This window comes from Parasteatoda tepidariorum, chromosome 4 (assembly GCF_043381705.1).
Source record: "Parasteatoda tepidariorum isolate YZ-2023 chromosome 4, CAS_Ptep_4.0, whole genome shotgun sequence".
Classification (NCBI taxonomy): Eukaryota; Metazoa; Arthropoda; class Arachnida; order Araneae; family Theridiidae; genus Parasteatoda; species Parasteatoda tepidariorum.
In genome coordinates, this window is record NC_092207.1 from 30,887,503 (window position 1) to 30,915,474 (window position 27,972).

The following is a 27,972-nucleotide window of genomic DNA, read 5'->3' on the forward strand; positions in this document are numbered from 1 at the left end:
CGTTCCGAATTTAATTACATAGATTTTTTATTTAGCTATCTGTTAAAAAAAATTCATGATTCTATTCATAAAATGGAGACGCGGGCGTGGCTGGGACAAAAAGAAATATGGGGCTCAGCAAAATTTTGCTTCGTTTGCTTAGCATGAGTTGTTACTATATTAAAAATCACACACTGTCTCAAAATCAGCAGCATACGTGTTAAACAGTAAAACATTCAACTCGAATAAAAGATAATTAAATGTTACAAATTAACAACATAATGCATGAAAATAGCTAATTACGATAAGATTAGGAATAATATTGCTCAGCAGCAAAGACCCTCAGTGGATTATAGCGCTATAAAAGAAGACGAACAAAATTGGAAATATAGGATTAAAAGAAGAAGTGGAAAAAGATAGGGGAAGGAGGTCAAAGAGATATTTGAGAGGTAAAAAAATTTTAGGAGCATTTTTCTTGAACCATTGGTTTCTTATTTCGAACAAAATGTCCAAAAGTATGTTTATCATACACCACGTATGAGTTTTGTTTATACATATAAAAATTTGAAAATATTTATTGGTCCTTGCATTCTTATTTGACAGATAAATCACGTTGCATGATCCAGGTATTTCACATTAAAATCCTGATTTCAACTGTTGCCATCAGCATAAAGTTAATAAAAGTAAAAAAATTCCCAATGTATAGGTACTTTTTTAGAATAATAATTTATCATTCTTACTTGTCTGTTTTTAATAACATTTATTTTTCTCTATAACAAAATAAAACATTAAAAATAAAAACAGTGTTTCTTTATTATGAAGTAATCCCATGACCATTACCATAATACGAAAAATTTATTATATACCTAAATAAGTTGGTCTCTGAGCCTTTTAATCGTTTTGGAATTATTGATCAGTAAAAAATTAAAATTTTCTTCTTTTATAAGCATTGTTGAAAACTATTTCCATAATATATGTAATTCAAAAAATGAACGCAAAATTGTACAACATTGTTAGGAATTATGATGTTCAAAATAAAAATCTAGATTGAATTGAAGCTTTTCAAACAATATAAATATAAGTATTTAGACATACAATTGTTATAATGCCAAGTATATTTAAAATCCATTACTTCATTTTCCATGAGAAATTTTTATATTTATAAAATTATAAGAGCTTTCAAAATGCATTAAACATAATTAAGAGATTAGACAAAGCATCTATTTTTCTACACAGAAATTCCTTTTAAAACATTTCATGAAACGAAAACTACGTAGTTCGTTCTATGAAACAAATACTACATATGAAACAAATACTACTGATGATAATTCAATAACATATATTGTTAAATTATTATATTTCTAAATTAAACAAACAAAATTGTTCTGTAGTTCATTTAAAAAATGTGAATGAAATGTCATTAACGTATTAAATAACACATTTGTTGCAATAAACGTTTTTAAAAGTTTTGAAGTCAGTTATGTAAATCTATTTATTTAAATAGGTGCTCTGCAATTATTTTAATTGTCTAAAATTAAATTAAAATTTCTTTCGGTGAATATCATTTCATATTTAATGTTTCTTTAATATAAATGTTCATAATCATTTTATATAAAATGATTATAAGTATAACTTAACATAATAAAATAATTTTGGGCTTAATAACTTGAATTTGGTTTTAGACACCACGATTTCTTTTACAGACAATTAGAAATGTTTTAAGTATGGTAGTTTTTGCAACAGTTACTGTACTTTTAGTAGAATATATGATTTCCACTTTTTATTATAATCCTTATTTATTTTTTAAATTTTGTTCCTGCACATCTATGAACGATCTTTGACTACTTTGTAATTAATAAATAAAATTTAGTAACCAGGTTATGAGAAATATTGTTAAGTTAGATCTTTCGCTTAAGATTCATTGCATAGTTTTAAGACTGTCACTACAAGTACACTATTAGAGTAAAAAGTTCTAAGTCGAGCAATCTCTCATTTAATAATTTAATATTTCAATTTTTTCTGAAATTCATGCAAAAAGGCAGATTTTTGGAAGGGTTTATTAAAACGCAGTTGCTTTAAAAGAGTTCACATTTTTAAAGCTAATTTTATTATACTTTTAAAGATACGTACAAAAAGTCATATACTTTAGCATTTGAAACACAGTTATTTAGCATAGTTTGCTTAAGCGTGGATGAATAGCTTATTTCGTTGTAGTTTATTTTAATTACCTTACACTCAGATTCAAATTTAATTGTCCTAATTTATTAATAATTAGTAGAAATAAAATGCTGAATGGAGAAATTATACCTCAAATGGTAAAAAGTGTACAAAACTAACTTATATCGTTCGGAAAGACACTTTAAAATGGAACTTTTTAATTGGCTAAGTATTAGCCATTGTTTTAAATTAAACTCTAGACTACTCTATTTTGGCAAATATTTTAAGAGGAACATCAGTGATCTTTGCTGCTAGTTTATAGCTTCACTTAATAGAAAAAAATAATTTATTACACCTTCTTTAGCATTAAACTATTTTTTAATCATTATATTAATTTCACTCAATGATTAACATCATCATGGTAGCATAGGTTAAATAAATCACAAAATCTATATTTTTCTGAAACTACGTGCTTAGTTAGTTTATAGTTATACTTCGAAACATGCATCGAAAAATTAAACAATTTAAAATAAGCGGTGATTTAAATAAAATGAACAAGATACGTATTGAAAAGCAAAATTAATTCTTGAATGGTACTATTGTTTTTAGAAAAAGCATAAAAAAATTGCCTTACTATTATTGAAGCTAGTTTTGCTTAGTTATATTTGGTAATAGATATTTCTTATGGAAATAAGCTGTGTACAAAAAAGGAAATTAATTTTAAGAAAATTACCTATTCTCTTAGGGGAACCGTAGAAAATTACCATATTGTCAATCGCCATGAACTGTATATCAATTAAAAATAAATTGACCGCAATGATGTTTAGTTTTCGTAATAGACACTGTTGGTAATTGGTGGGCTTTTAATATTTTCCAAATAAACTAATATAGGTTCACAGTATTATATTAGTTTATTTGCACTAATGTATTGCAATACAACTGTGCAGTTTTAATATTGATACTACAAAAATATATCTATTTTTTGTGGCCCATGAAAAGGGATAAGTACTAGAAAAAATTGCGTAATTGTGGTAAATGTTGATTATTTAGAGTTGGCCTCGAGGGCCAGTACTATGGAAAATGATACTAAATACAGTACTACTAAAAAATTGTTTTGCTTAAGCAACCAGAAATGGTAGCAAATAATAATAAATTTTTAAACATATTAAATTAATTTGAAACAATAACTGGAGAAGGAGATTTAACTTTGAACTGTACAAGATTTACAAACAACCTGATATTTTTAAATACATAAAAATAAATAGAATGAATTGGATCGCCCACTTGATTCGAATGAATGATGACAACACAATAAAAAAGATACTACTTTCTAGACCCACTGGAAAAAGAAAGTGGGGAAGGCCACGGTTGAGATGGGCTGACTTAGTGGAGCCTGATTTTCTCGCAATTAATAAAAAGAATTGGAGATCAAAGATAAATCGGAAGTCGTCATGGAGAAATCTACGGAGAAAGGCATTGGCTCACACTGAGCTGTCTGGGCAACTATGATGATGAAATTAATTCAGCTTCATTTATTTTTTCCATACATATTTTTCAATTCTTACATGACTGTTGTTCAGTACTGATTCATTTTTTATCTAATTTTTATTCAGATAGTTCGAAATAAAAGAAATCTATATCCATAATGATGCGATTTTTTAAAATTGCATCATTAAAATTGCGTGCTGCTCAAAATGATATTGGCAGTCCTTTTGAATTATGTTTGAAGCTCAGAAGTTTTTCATTGATCATAGTAATATGTTTCGTATACTTTCTATGCTTATTTCATAAACCAGACGCTAACTAATTTGGCTCTTTCTCATTTCATTGAAATACTATACATAAAAGAAGGTTTGGATAGTTTCTTTCAGTTAGTTATTTCAACCGATATACCCAATACAAAAATTCTAACACTATTTTCTTCTGCTAGCAAACGATGTCTCAAACAAATATCAGAGAAAACTTTTATATGAAGCCATGTGGTTTCTAGAAGAATCTAATGATGCCCAAGGAACACCAGATCTGAAGAGGCCACCGTAAAAAAGCAGAAAAAGTAAAATAACTACCAGGCACATCGTTACGTTGAAAAGCAGAAGTAACAACTACGACTTCTACTTCGAAGTTGGAATTTGCGTCAGCCGCGCATGCGCCCTGAATAGAGAATGTGCTCATTAACTTAGTGGAAAAGACACTTCGCAGAGACGATAGAGAATTCGAGAACATTTTTTTTTTATGCTCGATACCAACTTTCTCTTCTTTTTTACTCCAATTAATCAGGAAAAAATGTACCCTCCCATTCTTCAGTTATCTATAGATGGAATTTTTTCGTTCGTTTTTACTCCCACGATCTAGGCGATTATTTTTTTTCCAACTGACTCTTTAGTATTTTAGCCTCTTCATCGTGTCGCGTTTTCTTTAGTATTTTTTAGTGAGCTCAATATTTTTATATAGTGAAAGTCTTTTTTTAAGGAGTACAATTTTTTTACTCGTATTTATTTCTTGTTTCTACATTTGTATTGTATCCAATGCGACTTTTTTATCATTTTTTTCATTCATTTAGAAGTATTTGTTTTTAAAAAAAGCAAACAAAAATATTTTGAAAATTTTGTCATTGTTAAAAAAGTTAAATTCAACTAGGAGTTTTTAGTTTTCAGTATCATAATAGAAATTTTTCAATTATTTTTTTTGTTATCAACAATATGACTTGGAATTGATTCAGCAAAAGGATATGCCTCCAAGATTTAAGACTTGGGTGTCTAGATTTTGCCCCAGTATGCCTAGATAATTTTTGAAAATTAAATAATGGCTGAAAATATAGGCTGAATTAGATAAATCAATATGAGTAGAATAAGAACTGTAGAATATCTTGTGAATCAAAAAATACTATACATATCCTATCTAAGCAAAATAATGATTGTTAACAGTCTCCTCAGTCCTTATTTGGACAAAATTCTCGAATATTAATCCAACGATGGTTCACCACAGTAAGAAAAATTAGTATGGTAATTAAAGTTCGTGAAGTTCGTTTTAGTTTATGACGAAATTGTTTCCTTGGAACTGTTTCCTTTTCCTCCTTTTGTTCCTAGATACAAATTTTTGTCAAAAGCATAAGGTTTAGTTTTAAATATCAAATAACAATTTAGTCATGAGTTGTTTTTCAAACCTGTCTTTCTAGCCTTTGCACTAACCTCTGTAGCACCCTGTCATAAGATAAAAACGGTTATAAAAAAAAAGAAACATAATGTGTACTGAGATAATACAAACGTAAGAAATATTTGGGAGTCTACTTTTTGTCAAAAATCACGTGATATCGTGATAGTCAAATAACAATAAGAAATGCTGGAAAATGTCTTATAGTACTTTGAAATAACACACATGTAAAAAAACAATTCAAATTTGAGTGCTTATTTTTCGACAAAAATCTTGTGATTTCATGAAATGATTGCCAAAATTAAAAAAGCTGTTAAAGAATTGGTGAAGTATTAAATAAGACTTTCATTTCTGAGAGTATATATATANATATATATATTAATATTTATCTAGCAAACTTTCGTTAAAGTGCCGTAATTTTTCGACCACTATACCTTTTTAAGTATTGAAAATGAAGTGAATCCTTATTTTATTTAAAAAAATAAAAATAATGAATTTCTTTCAAATTTAATTCTTAGATAATGTAATTCTAATCTTAATCTTTTCGTTTTGATAGGCTGCGGACGACACCATAAGTGCTAGATTTGGAACAGAAATTGAAAGTCATTTAGATTATGAAATAATTTTATTCAGTTATTACTGACATAAGTTTGATATCTTAGCAATAATTTGATTAATTATTTGTTACAACCTATTCCTTTTTTATATTGATCGATGAATTAGTTTCTCTAAAAATATTTAATTTATCAAACGAATCTTTTTCATCAAACATTGATTACGAATTTTAAATAGATATTTTAGTAACTTAAAATTAACTTTACAAGTATAGTAAATCGGTCTAATAAATTAAGTACTCAAAATTTGCAAATATACTAAATCATTTAAAATTGCAGCACTGTGATCTGTGTAGCGATTTTTAAGGAAGGGTTTTAATAATTTTAGGTACAAATTATTAAAACCTTTTATTATTAGGCAGGTTTTGTAAATTTATTGCTATAACCTATTTAATTTAAAAAACCAACTTTTTCTTCGCAAAATGATCAATACTGTAATTTTTAATAAGTATTTTATTTTTCTTTGTACTCCATAAGACTACTTAAAATAATCTTATTTTGCTAACACTTTTAAATATTTTTATTAAAACACTGTTAACTTTATTAAATAATGCTTGCTATTGAACATTGAAGAACCAATACGAATATCAAAAGTATAATCTTGATGTTTTTATTTTTAGGTATTGAGTTTTAATAAAATCCCTTAAATTATCTGTTTTATTATAAATACCACCACATAATTATATAAAAGGATTAATTTTAACAAAGAATGAAAATTTTGATTTTTATATTCTTTATAAATTATAAAATTATTTTACCGAAATACTGAATTAGGTATTTATTTTAAAGAAGTTTTTTTTACGAACCTACTAATGAAATTAAAAGTGACCAAAAGAATATTTTTTATAAGAGATGATTTAAAAAATAAGCTAAATATTTGTAATAACGCCTATAGCACAAAAAATATTGAAAAAACGCATGATTAATTTCAGAATAATTTTCGCATACTAATTAGATAAGAAAAAACAGCATAATAAAATTCAGAAATTGGCTTAGTTTACAAAAAAAAGTTTCAAAAAGATATTCGAATATCTTCTGTGAAAATTTCCTAATCGAAAACTCCACTTAAATATGATTAATAATATGGAAAATAATAACATGAAGTTTGCCTAATTGTTTTTTTCCCTGCCCTACCAATCTACTATCAGCAAAATCAGCCACTAGATGGCGCTAACTGCTCTAAGCCTTTCAATCAGTTTTAGCAGCTACAGATTAACGATCCATTTTTATTTCTTCACGAATGCAACAGTCTGTTGCTACTGCTGCAGAAATAAGCAGTAAAAATACAAAAAGAAAACTTAAGGTAAAAAGAAGAGAAGCGCGTAACGATCGCAGCGAGGAATGATCTTAAAACTTGTTTTTCTTTCCTCTTCTTCTTATCTATTCCTCTTCCTCCTTTTCTTTCTGATGCCAAAATCGTAGCTTTGATCCTGAAAACTTGAAGCTTAGGGAAACGCAAACAGAAATCTGTGCGTACTTCCAAAAGCAGCCTTTTTTAATTTGCACTCTCAAAGTGTTCTGCTTCTTGGTGTTTGCACAGGGGAGTTGGAATAGTGCTTGTACGTATAGTAAAGAAGAACTTATTGACGTTTGTTGATAATCATCCGCGAGGTGGAGAAGCGGGATTTTTAGTTCTCTTTGCGAACGGAAGAAAAGAGTGCGAATGATTTTGATTTATTATTTCGAATCTTCGGGGGGTATGTTTTGAAAGAGGTCTGAAGATGATACCGAGGTTCGTTGTTGAAGTTCTAGGTAATTTATTTATTTTGGGTATTTGTTGCTTTTTCTGTACGGAAAAAAGAAGATAAAAGAGTAAATAAAAAGACATTCAAATTTTTTCAAAGATAAAATGATCAAAGACGGTTTTTATTTCTTCATTAATTCTTTTAAATTTAGCCCAAGACAAATTCTCGTCACAAAAAAGTTTGGATTTAATCGCTAAATTCGCTTTGGTAACATTCAATGGAAATTATATAATATTCTCTAAAAACCTTTCATGATTGTTCGTATTTATTTTTTTTTAAATTTATGCATGAACTGAGAAAACTTCACATCAACATTTAAAATGGAGAAATTTGTTAAATATGAAATTATTTCTACATAATAGCTTTAGGTAAAAGGTAATTTCGAGCTATGCACATAGAATTTGTAATTTTAAAGCAGACACCTGCGTAGTTTGAGCTTCTTTGGGCTAATGAATATTTTTTTTTCTAAAAGAAGAAGTATGCATTATTCTATTAGAAAAAAAACATATAAACATTGTAAGATGCTTGACTTTATGTTAGAAGTTACTCCAGTTACATATAGAATCTGCAGTTCTAAAGGTTATTTTAGATTCTACTTAATCAGGCAAATTTTTTTTTATTCTAAAGGAAGTGGTGTGCATTATTCTGGTAGAAAATATCATTGAAAAGACGTAAAATTGAATATTTTCGTCCCTTTTATTTTATTTTACTCTTTATATTTACTAAATAATAAGAATACATCTTTTAATAATCATCAGTGCACCTGGAATGTGAAATTTAAATTCGTTTTATTAAGAAATAATTTGGAAAAAAAGGATTGCGATCAATCAATTAAGAAATTTAAAATGAGATACGTATAATTATTAAGAAATTTAAAGATCTAAAACAGGTTTTACGTTTCGTTTCCGAAATCAATGACAGTTTGTTTTAGATAGCCAATAGGTTTTGCTAAACACATATACACACACAACAACAAAAAAAAAATTTGATATTTTTGAAGAGAGAATTATTGAAACGCTTTTTATTGCATTTAATGACTTTCACGAAAAAAAATTATTTTTCTTTAAAGAAAAGTGTTTATGGTATCATAAATTACTTAAACTTAGAAGTTAGTTAAACTGAGGAAGAATAAGAAAAAACCGATTAAAAATAATTCCTTCGTTCCTACAAGATCTGTCACGCATTCGACAGGATTAAGTTGCATTTTTTAAGATCGTAAAAGCAGTGTTGATCCTATATTGGCTGCTTGTATAAATGAATTGAATAACTTAGTTAGCATTCGAATTTTATTTTTACAATTAAAACATGTGGCCAATTTCCAAAGTTTAATTTGAGATTGGAAATTGGAAGTTGGAAATTGGTAACTGTCCACATGTTTTAAGTGCAAAAATAAAATTCAGATGCAAACTAAGTTGCTCAATTTATTTAAATAAGCAGCCAATATAGAATCAACACTATTTTTACGATCTTAAAAAAAATACAATTTAATCCTAAGATTTTTTGAGAAACTTAAATATGTGGCGCAAGAAGATTGTCATCTTTTATCTTTCTTAATACCTTTCATTTCCTGACTTCCAAACCAAATTACATATGACATTATCCAATAAAACTAACCAGATTTCGGCGTCTTTTTGAGCGGAAATCACTCCAACTGGCCAAAACTTCGACAGACATATTAAGGACCATACGTCCAAATCAAGTGATCCATCCTGGTCTGTCTGACCAACCAGTTCTGACCAAATTGTGAAGGTTTCATAAGGGGAAGGGGTGACTGGAGGAGAATTTATTATTGAAACCCTTCCAACTTCCTTTATCGAATAAGCAACACCTGGTTACTTTGCCAGGAATGGTTGTAACCCCAAAGGTGAAGAAAAATATTAAACCTCTCCTCGGGAGGAAAGTAGCAAAAAATGAATGACCTATTGACCAGCTCCAAACCACGCAATTCACTTTGGACTGAGGTTGGGCTCTTATGAGACCACAGAATCGATAATCGACGTTCCAGGCGATCGATTCCTGATGCGATTCATCGATTTTTTTGTCATCGTTTGGTGATGGAAAGCGACAGCGTGGATCTGAAGTCATTAGAAGAGGGTTTTAGCTGTTACTCGGAATGGAATTCATCGATCATATTTTGCTTCTAGTTTCGTTATTGTCTACATAAAGTTATGTTTGAACCTTTCTTCTTACACGTAGGCGGGTCTCGGATTGTTGCAGTTGACGTATTTCTCTCAATTCAACTTACATTATTTTTTAAACTTCTTATTAGAGAGGCAATAAAGATAACAATGGAATTTTCTTGTAAGGCTAAATAAAGTATTTCAAATGGTATGCTGTTCTCAATGCCTTACCCTGCCTTTTTACTGCATTAATTATTTTTTAAAAATTTATTATATTACCGTCGTTGAACAGACGACCCAATTTTTGGATTTACGAGTACTAATGCTCACCTCCATAGCCTTGTAATTTTGAGCCCATTCCGGAAGACAAGGGAACTCCTGGATCAATTACTGGCAGAAATTCGCCTTCGTGGAGAATTTTTTTTCATTGATCTAACCAGCATTTGCGTTGCAAGGAGATGAAAACCACGAACACTTCCCATGGCTTGTCTGAAAGCAAGGGGACTCTAACCTAGTTAGAGTCCAAGGGGACTCTAACTTATTAATAACCCATGACCCGTCTACCACCGAGGATATTTTACGTCAGCACTGTGGTCAGTACGAGCAGGGTGTAGAAATCGTGTCGACCAGCCATCGTTGGGATTCGAACCCGGTTCACAACATAGGAGTGTGAACACTATCCTCTGAGCCACCACGGCCTATTAAATATTGTTTTAATTACTGTTTCGATAGTTTTCGAATCATTCAACTTCAGATTGTTTTAAAATAGAAGCTGTAAAGTTCTTTACCCTGCGACTTTAATATATTTATAGCGAATAATGTGCCAATTTGATAGCTGTTATCGGTTACAGTTATTCATAAGTGTTGGTTGAGTTTCTCTTAAAATTAGCTATCACCCTCAATGCTAGTAATGAACGTGTCACAGAATATCCATATTAAGAAAATGTGCAGTTTAGTTAAAATCAAAAACGATTGAAATCTTATTTAATATTTCAAAATTACTTCAACACTGGAAATAGGCAACGGTAAGGCTTCATATGCAACTATTGAGAACTATAATGCTATGGAGAGCTATTGTTTGATTTTAATAATTTTTACCTAAGGGGAAAAATCTCGCCAAGTTGGTGAATGTTGGTTTTTACATGTTTAAAATTTTTGTCCCTTCTAAAGCTCAGAAAATTCTTTACCGCAAGATGATATAAAAAATTTAAAATTATTTTCAAAATTATAATTAATATATACTTATATTTTAATTTTCAAAATTATAATTTTACTTCTTTGTTTTTAGCTTAAGGTGCTCAAATTGTGGATTTTTTTTACTTACTTTTGTCACAGGAGTACATGGCACTGTTTGTCGATTACGACAGTGTTTTAACAATGTTTTTTAAAGGTTTTTGAAAAGAATAACGGAAATACCATAGTTTATGTATCTTATACTCGATGCAAAGTTGTACTTTTTAACCATGTAAGCTAACTTGCCCTGAAGAATTGATAGTCAGCGAAATTTTTCGATCTTAATAGAAATAATTAATATCAAATAAAGTTCTTAAATTTTTGTACATATTTTGATTCTAAATAATGCAACTTTGGGATAATTTTTTAAATATAAACGAATATGATCACGAACAACTTAAATTTTCTAAAAACCGTGGCTTATTGGTGACAATTTTCATAATTATCATAGATTTCGCTGTTTAAAGATAGGTAAAAATTATCCTAATTATCATGAACAGCTGTTACAAAATTACACCAGTTGTATAAACAGCATATTTTATGCTATATACGTTATGAATTGCAAAGTAATCAATAGCCATTGTTATTGAATAAAATTTTACCTTAATACAAAACTTGTTTAAAATATATTTGAATATGTAGATTTTTATCAGAATAATAAAACTTCTTAAATCGTGTTGCTAAACAACATCGAGCTTAAAGTAATTTGTTTAGTTAAAATATTTATCTGTTAAGTAAATTTGCAAAATCTTTTCAAAAATGTTAATTGTTTCTTCTTATGATTATATTAAGAAAAAATCATATTGAAATTTTGACGCTGAGTAAATCAGAGGACTGATTACTTCATCTATTTCTTATTTTCAGTTAAATGAATAAATAGATACGATATCGTAAATTAGCTTTTTAAAAGATAACTTTATTTTTGCGTTGACTATTACAAAAGAATAAGATTGTAAAAAAGTCAATAATGACTTCAAACTGTAAAACAATTACTGTAAAATATACAGGCCCTCTATGTGCCAGTACGATTAATTGCAAAATCCATTTTTACCGGAACCTGTTATGGAACAAAAACTCAGATATATAATCTCAGTAATTTTTACGGTATACTTAACTATATTAACTACGGTATAATATACTATGGTAAAAAAGAATTTTACGATAAAATGAATTTTACGGATGATGCACAGAAAGTGCCGGTATTTTATAGCGTAGTTTGATCCAGGATTTTTTTTTGGGGGGGGGGTGGCAGTTAATGATAGACAATAGTTTTATACTTACGGTACTTAATTTATTGCTCTAAATTTGTTACAAAGCTTTTTACTTTTTCTTCAAGTGTTAACAACTGTATAAGAACTATAATATGCTTCTCAATTTTTGATGAAAATAAACGAATAAATAATGTTCAATCTACGTTTAAAATAACTTAACGAATGCTGCTTATTTGAAAATTTAATTCCTTAATTATGTTTTTAATATTAGTGCATCTTGAATTAGATCTTCAGGACATAGCTCATCTTGAAACATTAAAAAAAATGCAATAACAAATTGCAATTAGTTAATTAAAGAATTCCCTTTTAAATCAATTTATAAATGCTTCTTCGGAGTATGCTGAATAAATTTAATCTATAACTATAGTATTTCCTTTTCATTAAGTCGAGAAAAGTGCATAAATTTATATAAATTAATTAAATGACTTTTGCATGAATCATTAAATTTACAAAACTTTAATTGCTAATTAAATGAATGTACCACCTGAGGTTAGATAAGACTACGTGATTATAAATCGTACATTATACATGCTAGTAATGAATCGAAAAATTAATATTTATTCTTAAATTAGAGAAACTTTTGAAGTGTTCGAGTAAATTTTTTTTCGCTTTTAAAGGGGATTATTTTGTATTTTATCCCTTCGGCAAAGTATATAAACATGAAAAACAAAAAAAAAACGGATTGAATGCTTGTCACAGAATTCCTTAAGGAGAAAGGAACACGAAACCAACGCATCTACGATGAAGATTCCCCCTTTTCATCATTTCCCTCAAAGCAAGAATAAATATGAAAGATTTCATCGATACAACCGGAAGGCTTTTCTCTCTATTGCTACATGACAGAAGAGTGGCGGAGGGACAAAAATCCCTGCATTTCTCTCCGAAGAAGCACGAAACAAGAAGTAAAAGTGAAAGTCAAAGAATCTAAATGACATAGCTAATTGGAAGCTCCCAGGAACCGTCCAGAAAACGTCCTCCACGCGTAATTAAATGATAAGAAGTATTTTAGTTCTCAGATTAAGGAGGAATTTTCTTCTCTAATTGAGTTATTATTAGGGATTTTCTTCGTCCCTTCCTATTCTTCAAAAAGAGGCTACTGATTTCGTTACTTGTTCGTAAAGGGTAAAAAAATTCGGTGCATGTCTTGCAAGTAAATGCTAATAAGGATGGTCCATTCAGTATGCATCGTCCAATTTCTGAAGATTTTACTTTTTAAGAGTATTAATAATTGGATTAACGTTACTCTTCAACGTATTAAATGTTTGGAGAAGATTTAGTTTTTTTTATTATTTTAATTCTTGTTTCTTTTGGTTTATTAAGAATAAATCCTCTTTTGTGTTGGATGAATAGATTATGCAATTTTTTCTCGTTTTGAATAGCAAGGTAAATGAATTGCTGTGTTCTTGATATAAATATTAAATTAATCGATATATGAGAGCTTTTGCTATGCTGCATTTCTGGAAATTACACCACTTTAAGCTACTCTATTTCTGAAACTCGTTCCTAATTTGCCTTTATTTTTCATTAATCATAGTAAAAAGGTAGATATCAAATGTATTTTAGTTACCAACTTTTTCAGAGTTGTTTTTAATTGATTTATGAAAGGACTTTTAATGCTCTATGTAAACTAATCAAGGAAATTTAGCTATTATTGCTTATTTTTTATTTGGTTAATTATATTAAGTCAGTAAAAAGATGGTGATTTATAATTCCTGGTATCAACAAATGATACTGCAGTTTTATCATAATTAACTTTTTAATTTCCTTGGTTGTTGAACTCGAGCAAAACAACGTGTATTTAGTCTGTAAGGAAATAATACCACACTCATGCTTAATAAAAGTTTTAATTAACCAGAATTATGGTTTTTTGCACCAGAAATGTCTTTACCATAGAGTAAGGTACTTTAACCAGATTTTTTTGTCCGTGTATTATTAATTCAGTATTAATGCTTTTTTAAGAGCAATAAATTGGTTACTCTGGGCTGAATGCATGTTGAAAGAGTCATGGAACTTCATCGAAGGCGGAATATCCTAGAAGGCGGAATATCCTAGAAGGCGTATCATTCAAGACGTAGTGCAAGATGCGGAAAAATTACACTTTGATGTTGAGTATCAAGAAGCAATAATATTTTTTTATATTTTGATAACTTTTATCGGTTTATTTTTATCAGAGTATTTGATATTTATGAAATGAAGTTAGTTGTTATCTATGAAAATTTCGACAACTGCGAATTTAATTTGAATTAATTCAAACAATCAAATGTTTAAAATCTTAAAATATGTAATAATTTCAAGATTTTTATAACAGTTACTATGAAAGTCTAATTATTCATATTATATTAGTCTTTATGCTTTATTAAAAATGTTTTTAAGTAATAAATATTATTATTCGAATCTCAGTTTACAGCAGTATTTGATATTTATTAAATGAAGTTATTTGTTATCTATGAAAATTTTGATATCTGCGAATTTAATTCGAATTAATTCGAACAATCAAATGTTTAAAATCTTAAAACATGCAATAATTTCAAGATTTTTATAACACTTACTGTAAAAGTCTAATTATTCATATTATTTCAGTCATTTATGCTTTATTAAAAATGTTTTTAAGTAATAAATATTATTATTAGAATCTCAATTTACAACAATGTTCCAGTTCAGAAAGTATATCCACTTCATTTACTAAAATGGAAGACATTAGTATATTTTAAACAACCGGAAAATCATTATCACATTAATAATCCTTGAGAGATATTTTACAAACCGACTCAGGATGCGATCGTGTTATTATGGCTATTGAGCTGATGAGATGGCGAATGTGCGTCACTGGGAAGATCTCAAATATCGAATTAAACTGATGTAGTGGTAGGCAGCTAACAACTCTTCACTCCAACTCCAGTAGTAGTTTTGCAATTCCTTTTCTATTCCCATTAAAATCCCATGAATACGCAGGACATTCGCAAACACGTCCATTCAATTTACCATTCCTCTCCTATCCAACGATTCTAATTTCTGGAGACTGGACAAACACTCTCAGCCGCTTTTAATCAGTCGTGGGGACTCCTTTAGAAACAGGGATTAATTCCCGAACAGGATAATACCACTCCTCCACCCCCTGCTACAACTCATGTCGGCTCAATTAACATGATCTAGATGCTGAGCCTCATTTTCCTTTCCGGTGTCAGATATAGAGAATGATGGAATGGCAACGGTGAATGGATGAATGTGTTGAGGTTCAGAACTTTTCGCGTCTGTTCTTTGATCAGTTGAATGGGTCGGAACAAAGGGTTCTTACGAATTTCGATCACTTACTCCCATCTCATTTTTGGTATCAAGTTATTGATTCATCATTTAAGAAGCTATATCAAATCGAATTTTGAAATATTTCAAATACTTGAGTCTTCTACCATAGGAGAAGTTGTGTTTTATATAATTTTGAATGTGTGATTTTGTATGAATCTATGTCCCTGAAATAGCATCTCGTGTAACTTCAAAATTAGGTAAAGAATAAAGATATATAATTGTGTTTGACTAATAAAAACATTCTAGATTAAAATGTAACAGAACCATTTCAAAGACATTTCAAATATGACAAAAACATATAAAAAATATTTCAAATATGTCAGAAATATTTCAAATATATCAGCATTGCTTCAGAAGTATTTAAAATTAATATTAAACAGTTCGGAAATATTTTTTTTACTTCGGAGATAATTCAGCAATTTCAAAAAACACATTTCAAAATGTATTTTACACTGATTTCAAAAATATTTCTTCGATTTCAAAAACATTCCAGATATATTTCAAATACATCGGAACATTTCCAGAGTATTTCAAAATATATCAGAAGTGCTTTAGGAAAAATTTAAATATATCGGCAACATTTCTAAATTATTTCACATATAAGTTAGAAAGAATTCTGAGTTATTTCAGTAATGCTTGTAGAAAAGCGGGCATTTCGATGTTTTAGGGATTAAAGAAAAGTATTTGGGTCTTTTTAAAATGTTTTTTTTTTAAAATTATTTTTTAATAAGCTGATTTGAATTTCTTTGAGCTGCATATGAAATAGTAATTTATTAAATAATGGTCGAATAACAAATACGGTTTGTAATTATATAATTATCAGCTTATTAACCAAATATTACATCATTAAACAAATTTATTTGCACCAAATATTTCGTTTTTAATATTGTTTAACCATTTCTGCCCTATCGACAGAAAACACATTATGATTTGATTCAATAATCCATGCATACTAATATGGAAATAATTAAGTAAAAAATAATTAGTAATGTATAATAAGCTGTCGTATAATACACAAATAAAGCACATTTCGTTCAACAAATTCTATGAAATAAAGGGGAAAAAATAGCATTTCATTAACACTATTAACCGATTCCTTTTTGAATTGATTGCTACAATTGTTTTGAAAAATGCTAATTTTTTCTATATAATATAAAAAATGTGGTCGTTCTTGGAAACGTTCTATTTCTTAAAAATAATTTGAAAGGGGAAAAATAAATATCTTCATAAATTTTCGTAAATCAGGTAGAAACAAACTGTATTTCTTAACTACTGAATCTAAAGATTATCCCCAATGAATTAGCGTAAATCACTGTGTAATTTACTTTTGATTAGCCTTTGAGTGTTTGCCAAGTACATAAAAATTGCGCCAACGAGTAATAGGTCAAGAGTTATTGGTTGCCTTTCCCATTCTATTCACCAATCAACGAAGACTATTATTCTATCATTATAAGCTCATCATTCAGAGACTCATTACCTCTATCGTACCAAGAATCGATATCAAATGTAAGCTAGAAAGGAATAGACAATAATGCAGTTAAGAGTGAGAGAGAAGGTTAGAAATTATCACGATTAAAGATTGCTTAAAGGTATGTAAATAATGGATTTTAAAGTTTTTTATATCAAGAAACAATATTTTTTTTAAATAAGTTTAAATACACTAATTTGTTTGCGCAGTTGCTATAAAATAATTCTTAAAAATGGATTTTCGATGAAAAATATCTGATTATTGAATTTCCTATCTGACCAAGACCTGATTATGATTAAAATTTTTAAAAAATTTTGGTAAATATATTTCAAATGCAGTCTTTAAAGAACTATTTAATCTTTTCATAAAAAATTACAAAAATATTAAATTACACCGGAAAATTTGTTCAAATTAAAGACAACAGACTTCGTATACACTCAATAGACAGTACTTGTTACATTAAAGTTAGGAACACATTGTTTGATCTATTTATTTCATATACTTAGCTTTATTTTATTTTATAACAGTCGTTGAACAGCCGACCCAATTTTTAGGTCTACGACTACTAATGATCAACCCAGTAGCATTGTAATTTTGAACCCAATACAGAAGACAAAGGAACTCTTAGCTCAAGAATTGGAAGAAATTTTGCTTTCGTGGAGGACATTTTGATGGAACTAACCAGCATTTGCGTTACATAGAGAAGAAGACCACAAGAACCTCCCACAGCTAGACTGACAGCAAAGGGACTCTAATCCGCGATTCGTCTACCACTGAGGATATTTCACGTCAGCACTGTGGTCGGTGCAGGCCAGGATGCGGATTCGTATCTACCAGCCATCACTGGGATTCAAACCCGGTTCACCTCATTGGCTCTATTCCCTGAGCTTACGCGGCTCATACTTAGCTTTAGTAAATTATGAATATGAAAGATACAACGGAAATCAAAGTATAAAAAACTAATTTTGATTATTAAAAGGTGCAAAAGTAATTTCCCGCGCTTTTACTTATTTGAAGCACCGATGCTTCTTTTCAGCAACACAAGGCAAAAAAAGACGCATGCGCAGAAAGTTTTCGGTATAAGCGCGTTATTTACACATGCTTCATATGTTCCGTCATCAATAAACAGTTAGTTTGAATAATTGTTTTAAATCGTCTGCCAATATAATAACTGCAACTCTAGCTGGTTGCCAGGCAACCAAGCGACCTTTTCTTGTTATTAATGTTTTGTTTATTGTTCGTCTGTGTATGTCTGTGGAAATAAAAGAATGCAAAAACTAACATCATATTCTGAATTTGCTTTCTACTGCCGTTGCAAGATGGATCTAATCTTAGTACGCAAATTTACTGAAGATAATTAGGACTACTTACGGTCAATCTGCATGATGCGTAAAGCATTAAAAGGTAAGTTGGAGTTGCGAAAGCATGCGATGTGGTTTGCGTCAATTACGTCGTTTTAACATATAAGACACTTTGTCATTCAAAACAACATATTTTTCAGACTTATATGCTATTTTATAATTTTTATGAGCTCGTAACACTTATAGAAAGAATAAGCGTTGCATTGTACCTTTAAATTTTAGAGGCACAGTGAAATTTTTAAATTCAGAGGTAAAAGCATTTCATTTCTATTGAAATCAGAGGTGCTGTTTTTAGAGTGTATAGCTCTTTTCTCATTAATTATAACTACATGACAAGAGCTATTCAACAGTTTCTCCATTTTTAAGAATGTTCGCACTACTTGGCATAATGATACATGACACAACACGTTCAACAAGTTCCCCAGGTTTCTATTTCTTTATACAAATGCATGGTTCTTTACTGAGTTTACGGTAAAGCATACTGGGATAATGATTACAGCAATTTTTCATGATATTTTTTCCGTATACCTAACATTGTTGATGTACGATTCAGAAAATAAGAAAGGAGGAAATGTTACATCTTGGATAACTTAATGATCGGTTGGATTTCAGATTGTAAAATATAATTATCAGTTTGTGTAATAAACCTAAAAAGGAAAGTACATACATGTAAAATTAATATTAAAACGGCATTAAGCTTAAATTAAAGAGGAGGGTTGAAAACCTTGGATAGGGTGAAAATTTAGTCGTCGGGTAAAATATTCTCCATTAAAGCTACTTTCATTCCAACAAAAGTTTCTAGCTCAATAAACGGAAATAAAAACTGTTTATTACTTATAATAAAGAATTCCACATGTCAGTATTGAAAATACAAATTTAGTTTTTAATTAACTACGCTTATGATTTTAAAGAGATTGAGGTACAGGGAATTCTAGTTAAGTAATAAATAGTTCTATTTGATTTATTCCTGCCTTTTATCTTTTTTAACAAGTATAAGAATATACTTTTGTTTATATTTTCATGATTAAATTCAATAAAAACTTAAAATATTTATTGCAAAATGAAAAAAATAGGTTAATTCATTAAGAAATTTCAAATTACAATATTTTAAAAAATAAAGTTTATTTCAATTAAAAATAAAATCAATATCTATGATATATTTTGTTTTTAGAAATTTAAAAAGAAAACAATTCGCATTTTCTAAGCGATAATTTAAGGACACAATACAAATGTCCCAGCAGGCATTCAAACCCCCAACTTCTCTAGTAGAAGGCTGAAAGCCTTACCATTGTGCAAAAATCTAAACCTGGAAAGTTTTACAGGTGTGTAAGTAAATAAACTGAAACTTTAATGGGGGCATATTTTACACTAGGGACAGAAGAAGGGGAAAATTTTTAACTGTGCTCTTTAATTAAGCTTAATTTCGTTTTTATAGCAATTTTGCATATGATAACAACTTTCTTCATTAAAAAACATTAAAGCAAAAACGTACTTTCTCACGTACTTTCTTGCAAAAACTTGCTAAAAGCAAATAAATAAAAAACTTGCTAAAAGCAAATAAATAAAAATATTTTGAATTTTAAATTAAATAAATTAAATTATAGAATAAAATGCTGTTTCAGGCAAAAATTTAAAAAGATATACATTAATTTAAAATGCACAGTTTAAAAATTACTATTTTTTTATAACATATTGTTCAAATTGCATAAAAAAATACAAAATTTATGTGAAATTAATGTATATATTCTTGTAAAAGAGTAAGTTTTAAATAAATATTCCCAATCGCACCATTTACGCTTATTTTCCCGTAATCTCTAGATTTTAACTGGCTCTGTAGTTGACTTTCTATGTATTAATATATTGCTGTAAGGAAACGGAGCATAGTTCAAAATTAGCATTGAAATTTAGGTGTTGCTGCATATTCTGTTCTCACCAGAGTTTTATGAACTTTAATTTTTAACAACAATCGTGCCTCACTATGATTTATAACTTTCATACTTATTAACATAACTTCTCTCTCTAAACATGAGTATATAAAATACTATTTACTCGTTAATATATATATATTTNTATATATATATATATATATTCCTCCAAAAATTCCTGATTATTGAATAATAAAGGACTTTACTGATACAACTTTGTAGAAAAGTTTTCTTAACTTTGTTTTTATTTAATTTAGTAACGTGAGTTTCTTAATAAGGACATGTTTAAAAAAAGTGAAGAATGTTTTAAGAGGGTAGAGGGAGGGAAAATTAGTAATATTTTTATGAGGGTTATGTTCATTGAAAGGTTGAGAGGCACAAAGTTTGTCGAATACATTTGATTTACATAATTTAGGTAATTATAATAAGTAAAATTTCAAAATACAGTTTTGAGTAAAGTACCTTTTGCTTAAATAGTTCATAAAAAATGACATAATTTGAAGACTACAATCAAAAAACTACATAATTTGAAATAAGCATTCACCTAATAATAATATTTATGTTTTTCAAAAATTAAATCGAACTCTTAATTGTGCAAAAGTCGGATTTGTTAAAAGAGTCAAACTCTCATCAACGTCCGGAGTCGGAGTCAAATATCTCGATTGCCAACTCCAGATGTTTGAATCGTATACTTTAAAATAATTCTATTGCCAAAAAAAGATACGAAAAAAATGGTATACGATGTAGCAAAAATATAAATATTTTCAAAATGGAATTCAATAAATTATTTCTTATACATTAGACCTTGAAAGTTACTATTCTAATAAAGAATCCATCCCGTTCTAAATCTGGCATTTTATTTTGACGTTCAATTTTAAAAGAGCGCATAAATGCATCAAAATTCGAATATACGCGAAGGATTTTTAATGGGGGTTGAATCCCATGGAATATAAGCCGATGTTTGCTACTTCTCTCAATATTTTCTTTTTTTTTTCTTTGCATCCATTCCCTCATCCACGGTTCCCGAAATCTCCACTTAAGCGATTAAGTTTTTTCCCTTTTCGATGTAAAGGACCTTTTCTTGATACCCTATAAAATGTGATTGTACCGAAAAACGGCCCGGAAAAGTAAAACGGAGTAAGAAGATACGGAGAAAAAAAAATAAAAGAAATATCTGACAGCCGATATCGGTAACCCCTAGCTACAGAAGCACATCAAAAATAATAAAAAAGGGGGCATGGGGATGGGGAAAAAGATCGAGAGAATGAGATGGATGTAATAAAAAAGGGAAGATAGAAGGATGAGAGAGGGAAAAAGAAGATTCTTTTCCCTCTGTTGCTCTCTTTTTACGCCTCTTTATAGTGGAGGAAAACTGTTGAAGATTCGCCATGAGGAAACTAAATCTGATTGTGCTGTCTGGCTCTAAGGTCCCGAGGAATGTGCTCTGCATTTTCTGTCGGCTCTTACTAAAATAGCCTATATCATACCCGGACTTCTATTCACAGGACTTCAGGAAATAGCGGATTATGTCCGGCTACGGATGAAAATCTTAGGCATCGCATTTGTGTGAGTGCTCCAGTTAGAGACATTTTTTTTTTGTCCTGGAAAGAGTTAGAGAATTTGAATGGGATTTCTTACTTTGATTTATTTGAAAACCGGTTTGAAAGTTTTGGATTAAGCCTCCTATAAGATGAAGAGTTTTATAACATGCATTTATGTTACAAATAAAAAAAAAATAAAAATAATGATCATAAAGTTAAATATTTTAAAATTGCTTGGAATTGAATATCAATTGGTAGTCATTATAACAGAATTTCAATAATTAATGCATATTAATTATTTTGTAAGGTATTGAAATATTTTAGTCTATAGTGTAACAGTATAGTGTAACAGCGTATAGTGTAGCTTTCTTGTTCCATTTCACTATATTCAGTGCTATAGGGAATGGTATCGGATAGCCTTAGTTATCATAGAACTTAATTTCTTCATTTGTATTGCTCGAAAAGTGATTTAATTGAAAACTTAAAATTCCTATATGATCTAAAATTGTGCATATTTGAAAAATGGAAAATTTGAACAATTTAAATTCAACAACAAAGGAGCAAAATTTTAATCAATAATAATTGCCAACAAGTAAAAATGAAAAATTTAATCTCTTTGTGGCAATGTTTAATAAAATGGACTTAAATAAAAAAATTTTTCTCCAGAATATTGCTTTTAACCCTGTATCATTAAACATAAATCAGTATTATTTTGTAAATAATATTCGTCTCAAAGACCAAGATTTAAAAAAACATGTTTCTTTTTATACATTTATTTTTGTAAAAAAAATAAATATAAGGAAAAGAGTAGCAGAAACAATTAAAAATCAGAACAAAACTTCGTAAATTCTCTTTAATTAGGATATTTTTTAAATTTAATTTTAACGAAGAGACTACTTGAAATTTGAATAATTCTGCTTATGAAATTCAAATCAAAAACTAGTTTGCCAAATGATTTTAAAAGTAAAAGAGTGTTAGCATATGCATCAGAAAAAATGACACAAGAAATGATTTCAAAAATCTAACCAATAGTTTCTGAGAAAATCAATACCAAAGTTTAGTACTTAAAGATGGGACATTCAACTTTCCTTGATCACAGAACATAAAAGTTAAGAAATTGTCTAAAAGATTCTTTTATTTTTAAAACTTTTCTTGCTTCTCTTTTATTTTGTTCATCTTTAAATATTTAAAAATGAGTCAGAATCAATAGATGCGCAAACAATATTACTTAAGTTTAAAATTACGTTTTTTTAAATGAACAATAACTAGTAGAAAGGCAGTAAAAAGATGAATATTATGAATAATGCTTTCTTGTTACCCAAACAAAAGCTAAGGCAAGTTATCATCTTTTCTGCATAATCCTAATGTAGAATGATGAGGAAGTGATGGTTTATCGATTAATCGATATAAGCGCAATTTATCATCAAGGAAGATTTAACTTCTTTCTAATCGATACTCGGAGACTCATATTTCTAGTTTTATGACACAATCAGTTTTAAAACTTTATTTATAATTTATGATGCTCTGTTTCAGTAGAAATTTGAAAACTATGTTCTGTAGCAGACAAATTAAAAATTATTTTTTAAATTTTTTTTCTTAGAATTATTAGCAAAAAAAGTTGTTCGAGTAATTAATAACCCCATATATTTTACCTTTTGTCTTAATTAAAATTTAAGATTTAATTTTAACGCTATCTTAATTTTTTTTCTGAAAATGAAGGGAAATATACAATTTATTTTCTATTTTACATAATCATTTCTTTATAACGTCACTGATTGATTGATGGTTCTACTTGGAAATAATTTCATAAAATTCTTTTATAAGGTGCAATCTGTTCAGAAGTTTTAATTACATAGATTTTATGGTGAAATTTCTATTTTTTAATGTTTTTTATGCTTTTTACGAGTATGTAAGTAAAGATATAATTTTTTTTTGTATTTTGCTACGTAATTTTAAACAAATTTGTTAAAAATAAGTGATTAATAAACTTACGCAAGTCTGAAAATATTTAACTTTCATACTTTGCTACTAATGGTCTTAAAATGTGATTTATGTTACAATTTCCTTGTTTTTTTCCTCTGAAAAATAAAAACGCCTCGATTACCCGGCAAATGTTTACAAAAGTATTAATATTTCATTTAAAAAATTCGACAGTATTCACACACGCTAACATCCGAAATTCATTTGATCAATTTTTTCAAAATGGTACACTCAAATTTTATCGCTAACTGAAATGTTAATGATTTTCTGACATTCTAATAAACGGATAAAAATTATTACCATTTATGATTTGATGTATCTAAGCAATTAAACATGCAGAAGAATCGTCCTCACAAACAAGTTGTTGCTGTTGTTGTAGGTCATTAAGACGAGAGGGTGCGATTGTTCTTGTTTTCCAGTAGCGCCATCTATGGCTAAGAAATTGGACTCTTCCGCACCCATATTTCACACCCAATTATGAATTCTTACACCCATTCATTCATCCACAGATCGTAATTTTAACCTGAACCAGAGAGCGATCAACCTCCAACTCCTCCTGCGGTATAATTTGTTAAGGGAACATGGAGGGCTTTGTGATCCGACAGATTTAACGTGCACCAGTCACTATTTACTGCACAGGAGTCTTCGGCCGGCTAGATTTGAACTACGGCTCTCACCAACGTGAGTCCAGCGCCCTGTCAACCAGACTATCCCGGACAGCACAAGCAAGTTGTGGGAAAGAGTTGTTATCGACACTGTCAACCTTCATCTAGAAAAAGGTACCCCAATATAGAATCGAGTTAACATGTCTTACATACTAGTAAATTGGAATTATATTTTTGTACTGGTAGATACACTACAGTACTCCCCAACCAGAATTATATCTGTGATAGAATTTGATGAACGGTTACCACTAGTGGATACAATGCTGTTTTGTGAGAAGCCGAGAGAGCTGTATTAAGGTCACCGTACTTTTTGAGTGCTGCTCGTGAGAGCTGTATTAAGTTCGCGGCCGTGGTTGCTCCTGTGTTGCATTTAGCAGTCGAGGGTACACGTTGTACGTTGTGAGTGATCGAGACTGAGAAGTAGCAGCGTAAGGAGGACAATGTCGCAGTCGCAAGTCAACAGTTCAATGTGGACCATCCATAGTAGGCGTGTTCAAATAGAAGTGGGAGTTCAAGGTAGGCGTGTTCACATCACGTTCGAAGGTCACCAATGTGGGGAGTGAGTCTCATCGATCTTGTCAACCATCATGTATGAAGAGGTACGGTGAAACACCGAAATCTAAAGAATGTCGACATTCACCGGTGAATGTCAACAATCACATAGTCGCTTTGGTGAATGTCCAAAATATTTGTTATATCCAATTTTATATTAATTTATTCGTTAATATTATTATATTTATTTGATATATTTATATTTATTCTATATTTTAATACTTACTGACGATAGATTAGAAGAAACAACAGTGTTTGGAGTATCGGGCAAATATATACCAGGCAATGGCACTTGACCCTAAGAAAACACCAGTGTAGGGTATACCGGGCAGTGGCTTTTAACCTTAAAAAAACATCAGTGTAGGGTATACCGGGCAGTGGCACTTAACCTTAAAAAAACATCAGTGTAGGGTATACCGGGCAGTGGCACTTAACCCTAAAAAACATTAGTGTAGGGTTAAAATATCGAATAAAAGTAATTATATCCACGAATAAATTCATATCAAATCGAATGTAATAAATATTTCGGACCTTCACCAAAGCATATCTGTGATTGTCGACATACTCCGAGGGTCCGAATGTTCATTATGAAATAATCGATCTTTCACCGACGTATTTGGTGTTTGTCGACATTCACCGGTGAAAGTCAACAACCACCGATTTCGGTCCTTCGCCGTGGCAGAACCATAACATAAAATGATACAATCATGCTTGCTTTTCTTAATGAATGGCCAATTCTTAAAATTTCAATATGAAGAAAATATAGTTATTTCTTTCTTTATTATTTTAATAAAAATCATTCAGACTTCCATTTGTCTAAGTGACTAACGAAGTATGAAAATAATCTATTTATTTGATATTGTGCTATTAGAATAGACATCGAAGTTCTAGCACCTAATTACATTTTCAAAGCTCGATATTTAAACGGCCATGTTAAGAAAGCCACATAATTCTGACCCCAGTCAGATGACTTGGACAGTAACTCATCCGGTGTTCCTTCAACCTTGAGCTACTGGGTTCGTCCTTAGGTGTATAGATACTTTTGTTATATAGGAGTATGTTTTCTGTGAAATAAATGAATATAAATATTGTAAAATGTAGATTGAACATATTTTCTTCTTAAAGCACGACAATAGTTCATATTTCGAATATATTTATTTATTTTTGGTAAAATATTCATGTTGCAACACAGAAATCCAACTCCATTCAAATCTTGTTTTATTATTAGTTACATTTCAATATTATAAAGCTTGGAAGTTTACATTTGCGAAATGGAAACTCCATGTTGTTTACTTTTGTATTCTTAAAAATTCCAAGGGCGATATTTATTTATTTATTTTTGCTTATTTCTTTGCGAAGCCTCAAGAAATGAAAAATTTTGAGAACTTTTCTCAGTTTGAAATTGCAAGGAAAATACAGATTCCAGTTTCAAAATAAAAGCAAAAATATTTCTTTAGAAATATTCGAATCCTACAGAACTTTTCAACAGAATTTCTTTTCCTTTCAAAAAAAAGAATTTAGAATTACATATTTTTGCCTGGTACGGAAGGGTAACTACTTTATATTCCAAGAAATACGAGATCAGATTTTTCTGATATGTATTTGTTATCTTATTAAAATTAAGAAACACTATTAACTGATAAAAGCTTTTGCATTTTTTTTTCATAAATTCGTTCTGTATTTTCTGGTTTAAATCTACTTTTCCACAAAATATAAATAATGGATTAGAATAATGTGCTCAAAAAGCAAACATTTAGAGTACTTTTATATTTGGGTATTAAATTGACTTATTTAAAAGCGCATTAAATAGACAAAATTTTCTAAACTCTTTTGTAATAGGATTGTTAGTTCCTTCAATTTTATAAAATTGTTCTTTTTCTGGGAATATTAAGAGTTCCTGTTTTCAAAATTCAGTCTGAATTTTTTTAGATTTAATTTCTATAAATTCTTAAAACTAGAATGCATTTTTCATAAGACGCGGCGATAAGTTTAGATTGCAAATACATAAAATTTTTTTATGAAGATAGTAATTCACTTTAGCAATGCATTATTCCAACTAATACATTTAACTTCATTTTGAAAGCTTAGTTTTACTATAGTGACGTATCACGTAGCTAAAATTTCTCCTACATATATTTTCGCTTTGTAATGTGATAAACTTTAAAGCAGGATTTGTTTTATTTATACACTATTTTATATTATGATTAATTAAATATTCAGTAGAATGACTACTTTACAAGATAAGCCGGAAAATAATTTTAAATCTTCAGTTGAACAACTTCTAAGCACAGCATTGTCTTCGATACATTTTAGTAAATATTACTTAAATCCTTTTTGAAAGAAAATAGAAAGAATCCCATGTCAATAGGATGAATTTATCTTTTTATTAATATAAAACATCTGTTTCATTGATAAAATGCTTACTCTAAGATTTAAATTATCCTTTATTTTCATTTGAAATTAGAGTTCGATGCTTTTCTGTTTCAAGAAATAGGATTACCGAGTTGATATACTTAATTTATGAACAATGCGATAAAAATGAATCACCCTGAATAACTTTTGATCCTAATGATTGAATTTTCACGTACTAAGACTCAATATTAATGGTTTAAGGGGGTGACCTTTAATATGTTAATAATAAGAGCAGAAGATATTTCAAGTTACGAAACCAGGCACAAAAACGTGCTTCCTCTGAATAAACATAACTTGTTTTTGACGGATTTGGGATTCTGGTTCTCAAAATATAGGGAACATCAGCAGTCTGGGAAATATGGTCCTAATAGTTTGGTTAAGAGAGCACTCTAAAGTTTGGACCCCTTAATGTTAATTTTACTTTCTGCGTATTTCTCCATGCCTCGATAACATTTTAAGCGAATTTAAACTTTTTTGAACCCAATTATAAAATTCA

General features: G+C 29.3%; 2 protein-coding genes across 9 annotated transcripts in view; both read right to left on the reverse strand.

Moving 5' to 3' along the window:
- Positions 1–27,972, reverse strand: part of LOC107456607 (bruno 3) — a 705,687-nt gene that overhangs the window by 456,222 nt on the left and 221,493 nt on the right. The gene's annotated exons all lie outside the window — the stretch shown is intronic.
- Positions 1–27,972, reverse strand: part of LOC107456609 (CUGBP Elav-like family member 4) — a 672,772-nt gene that overhangs the window by 3,555 nt on the left and 641,245 nt on the right. The gene's annotated exons all lie outside the window — the stretch shown is intronic.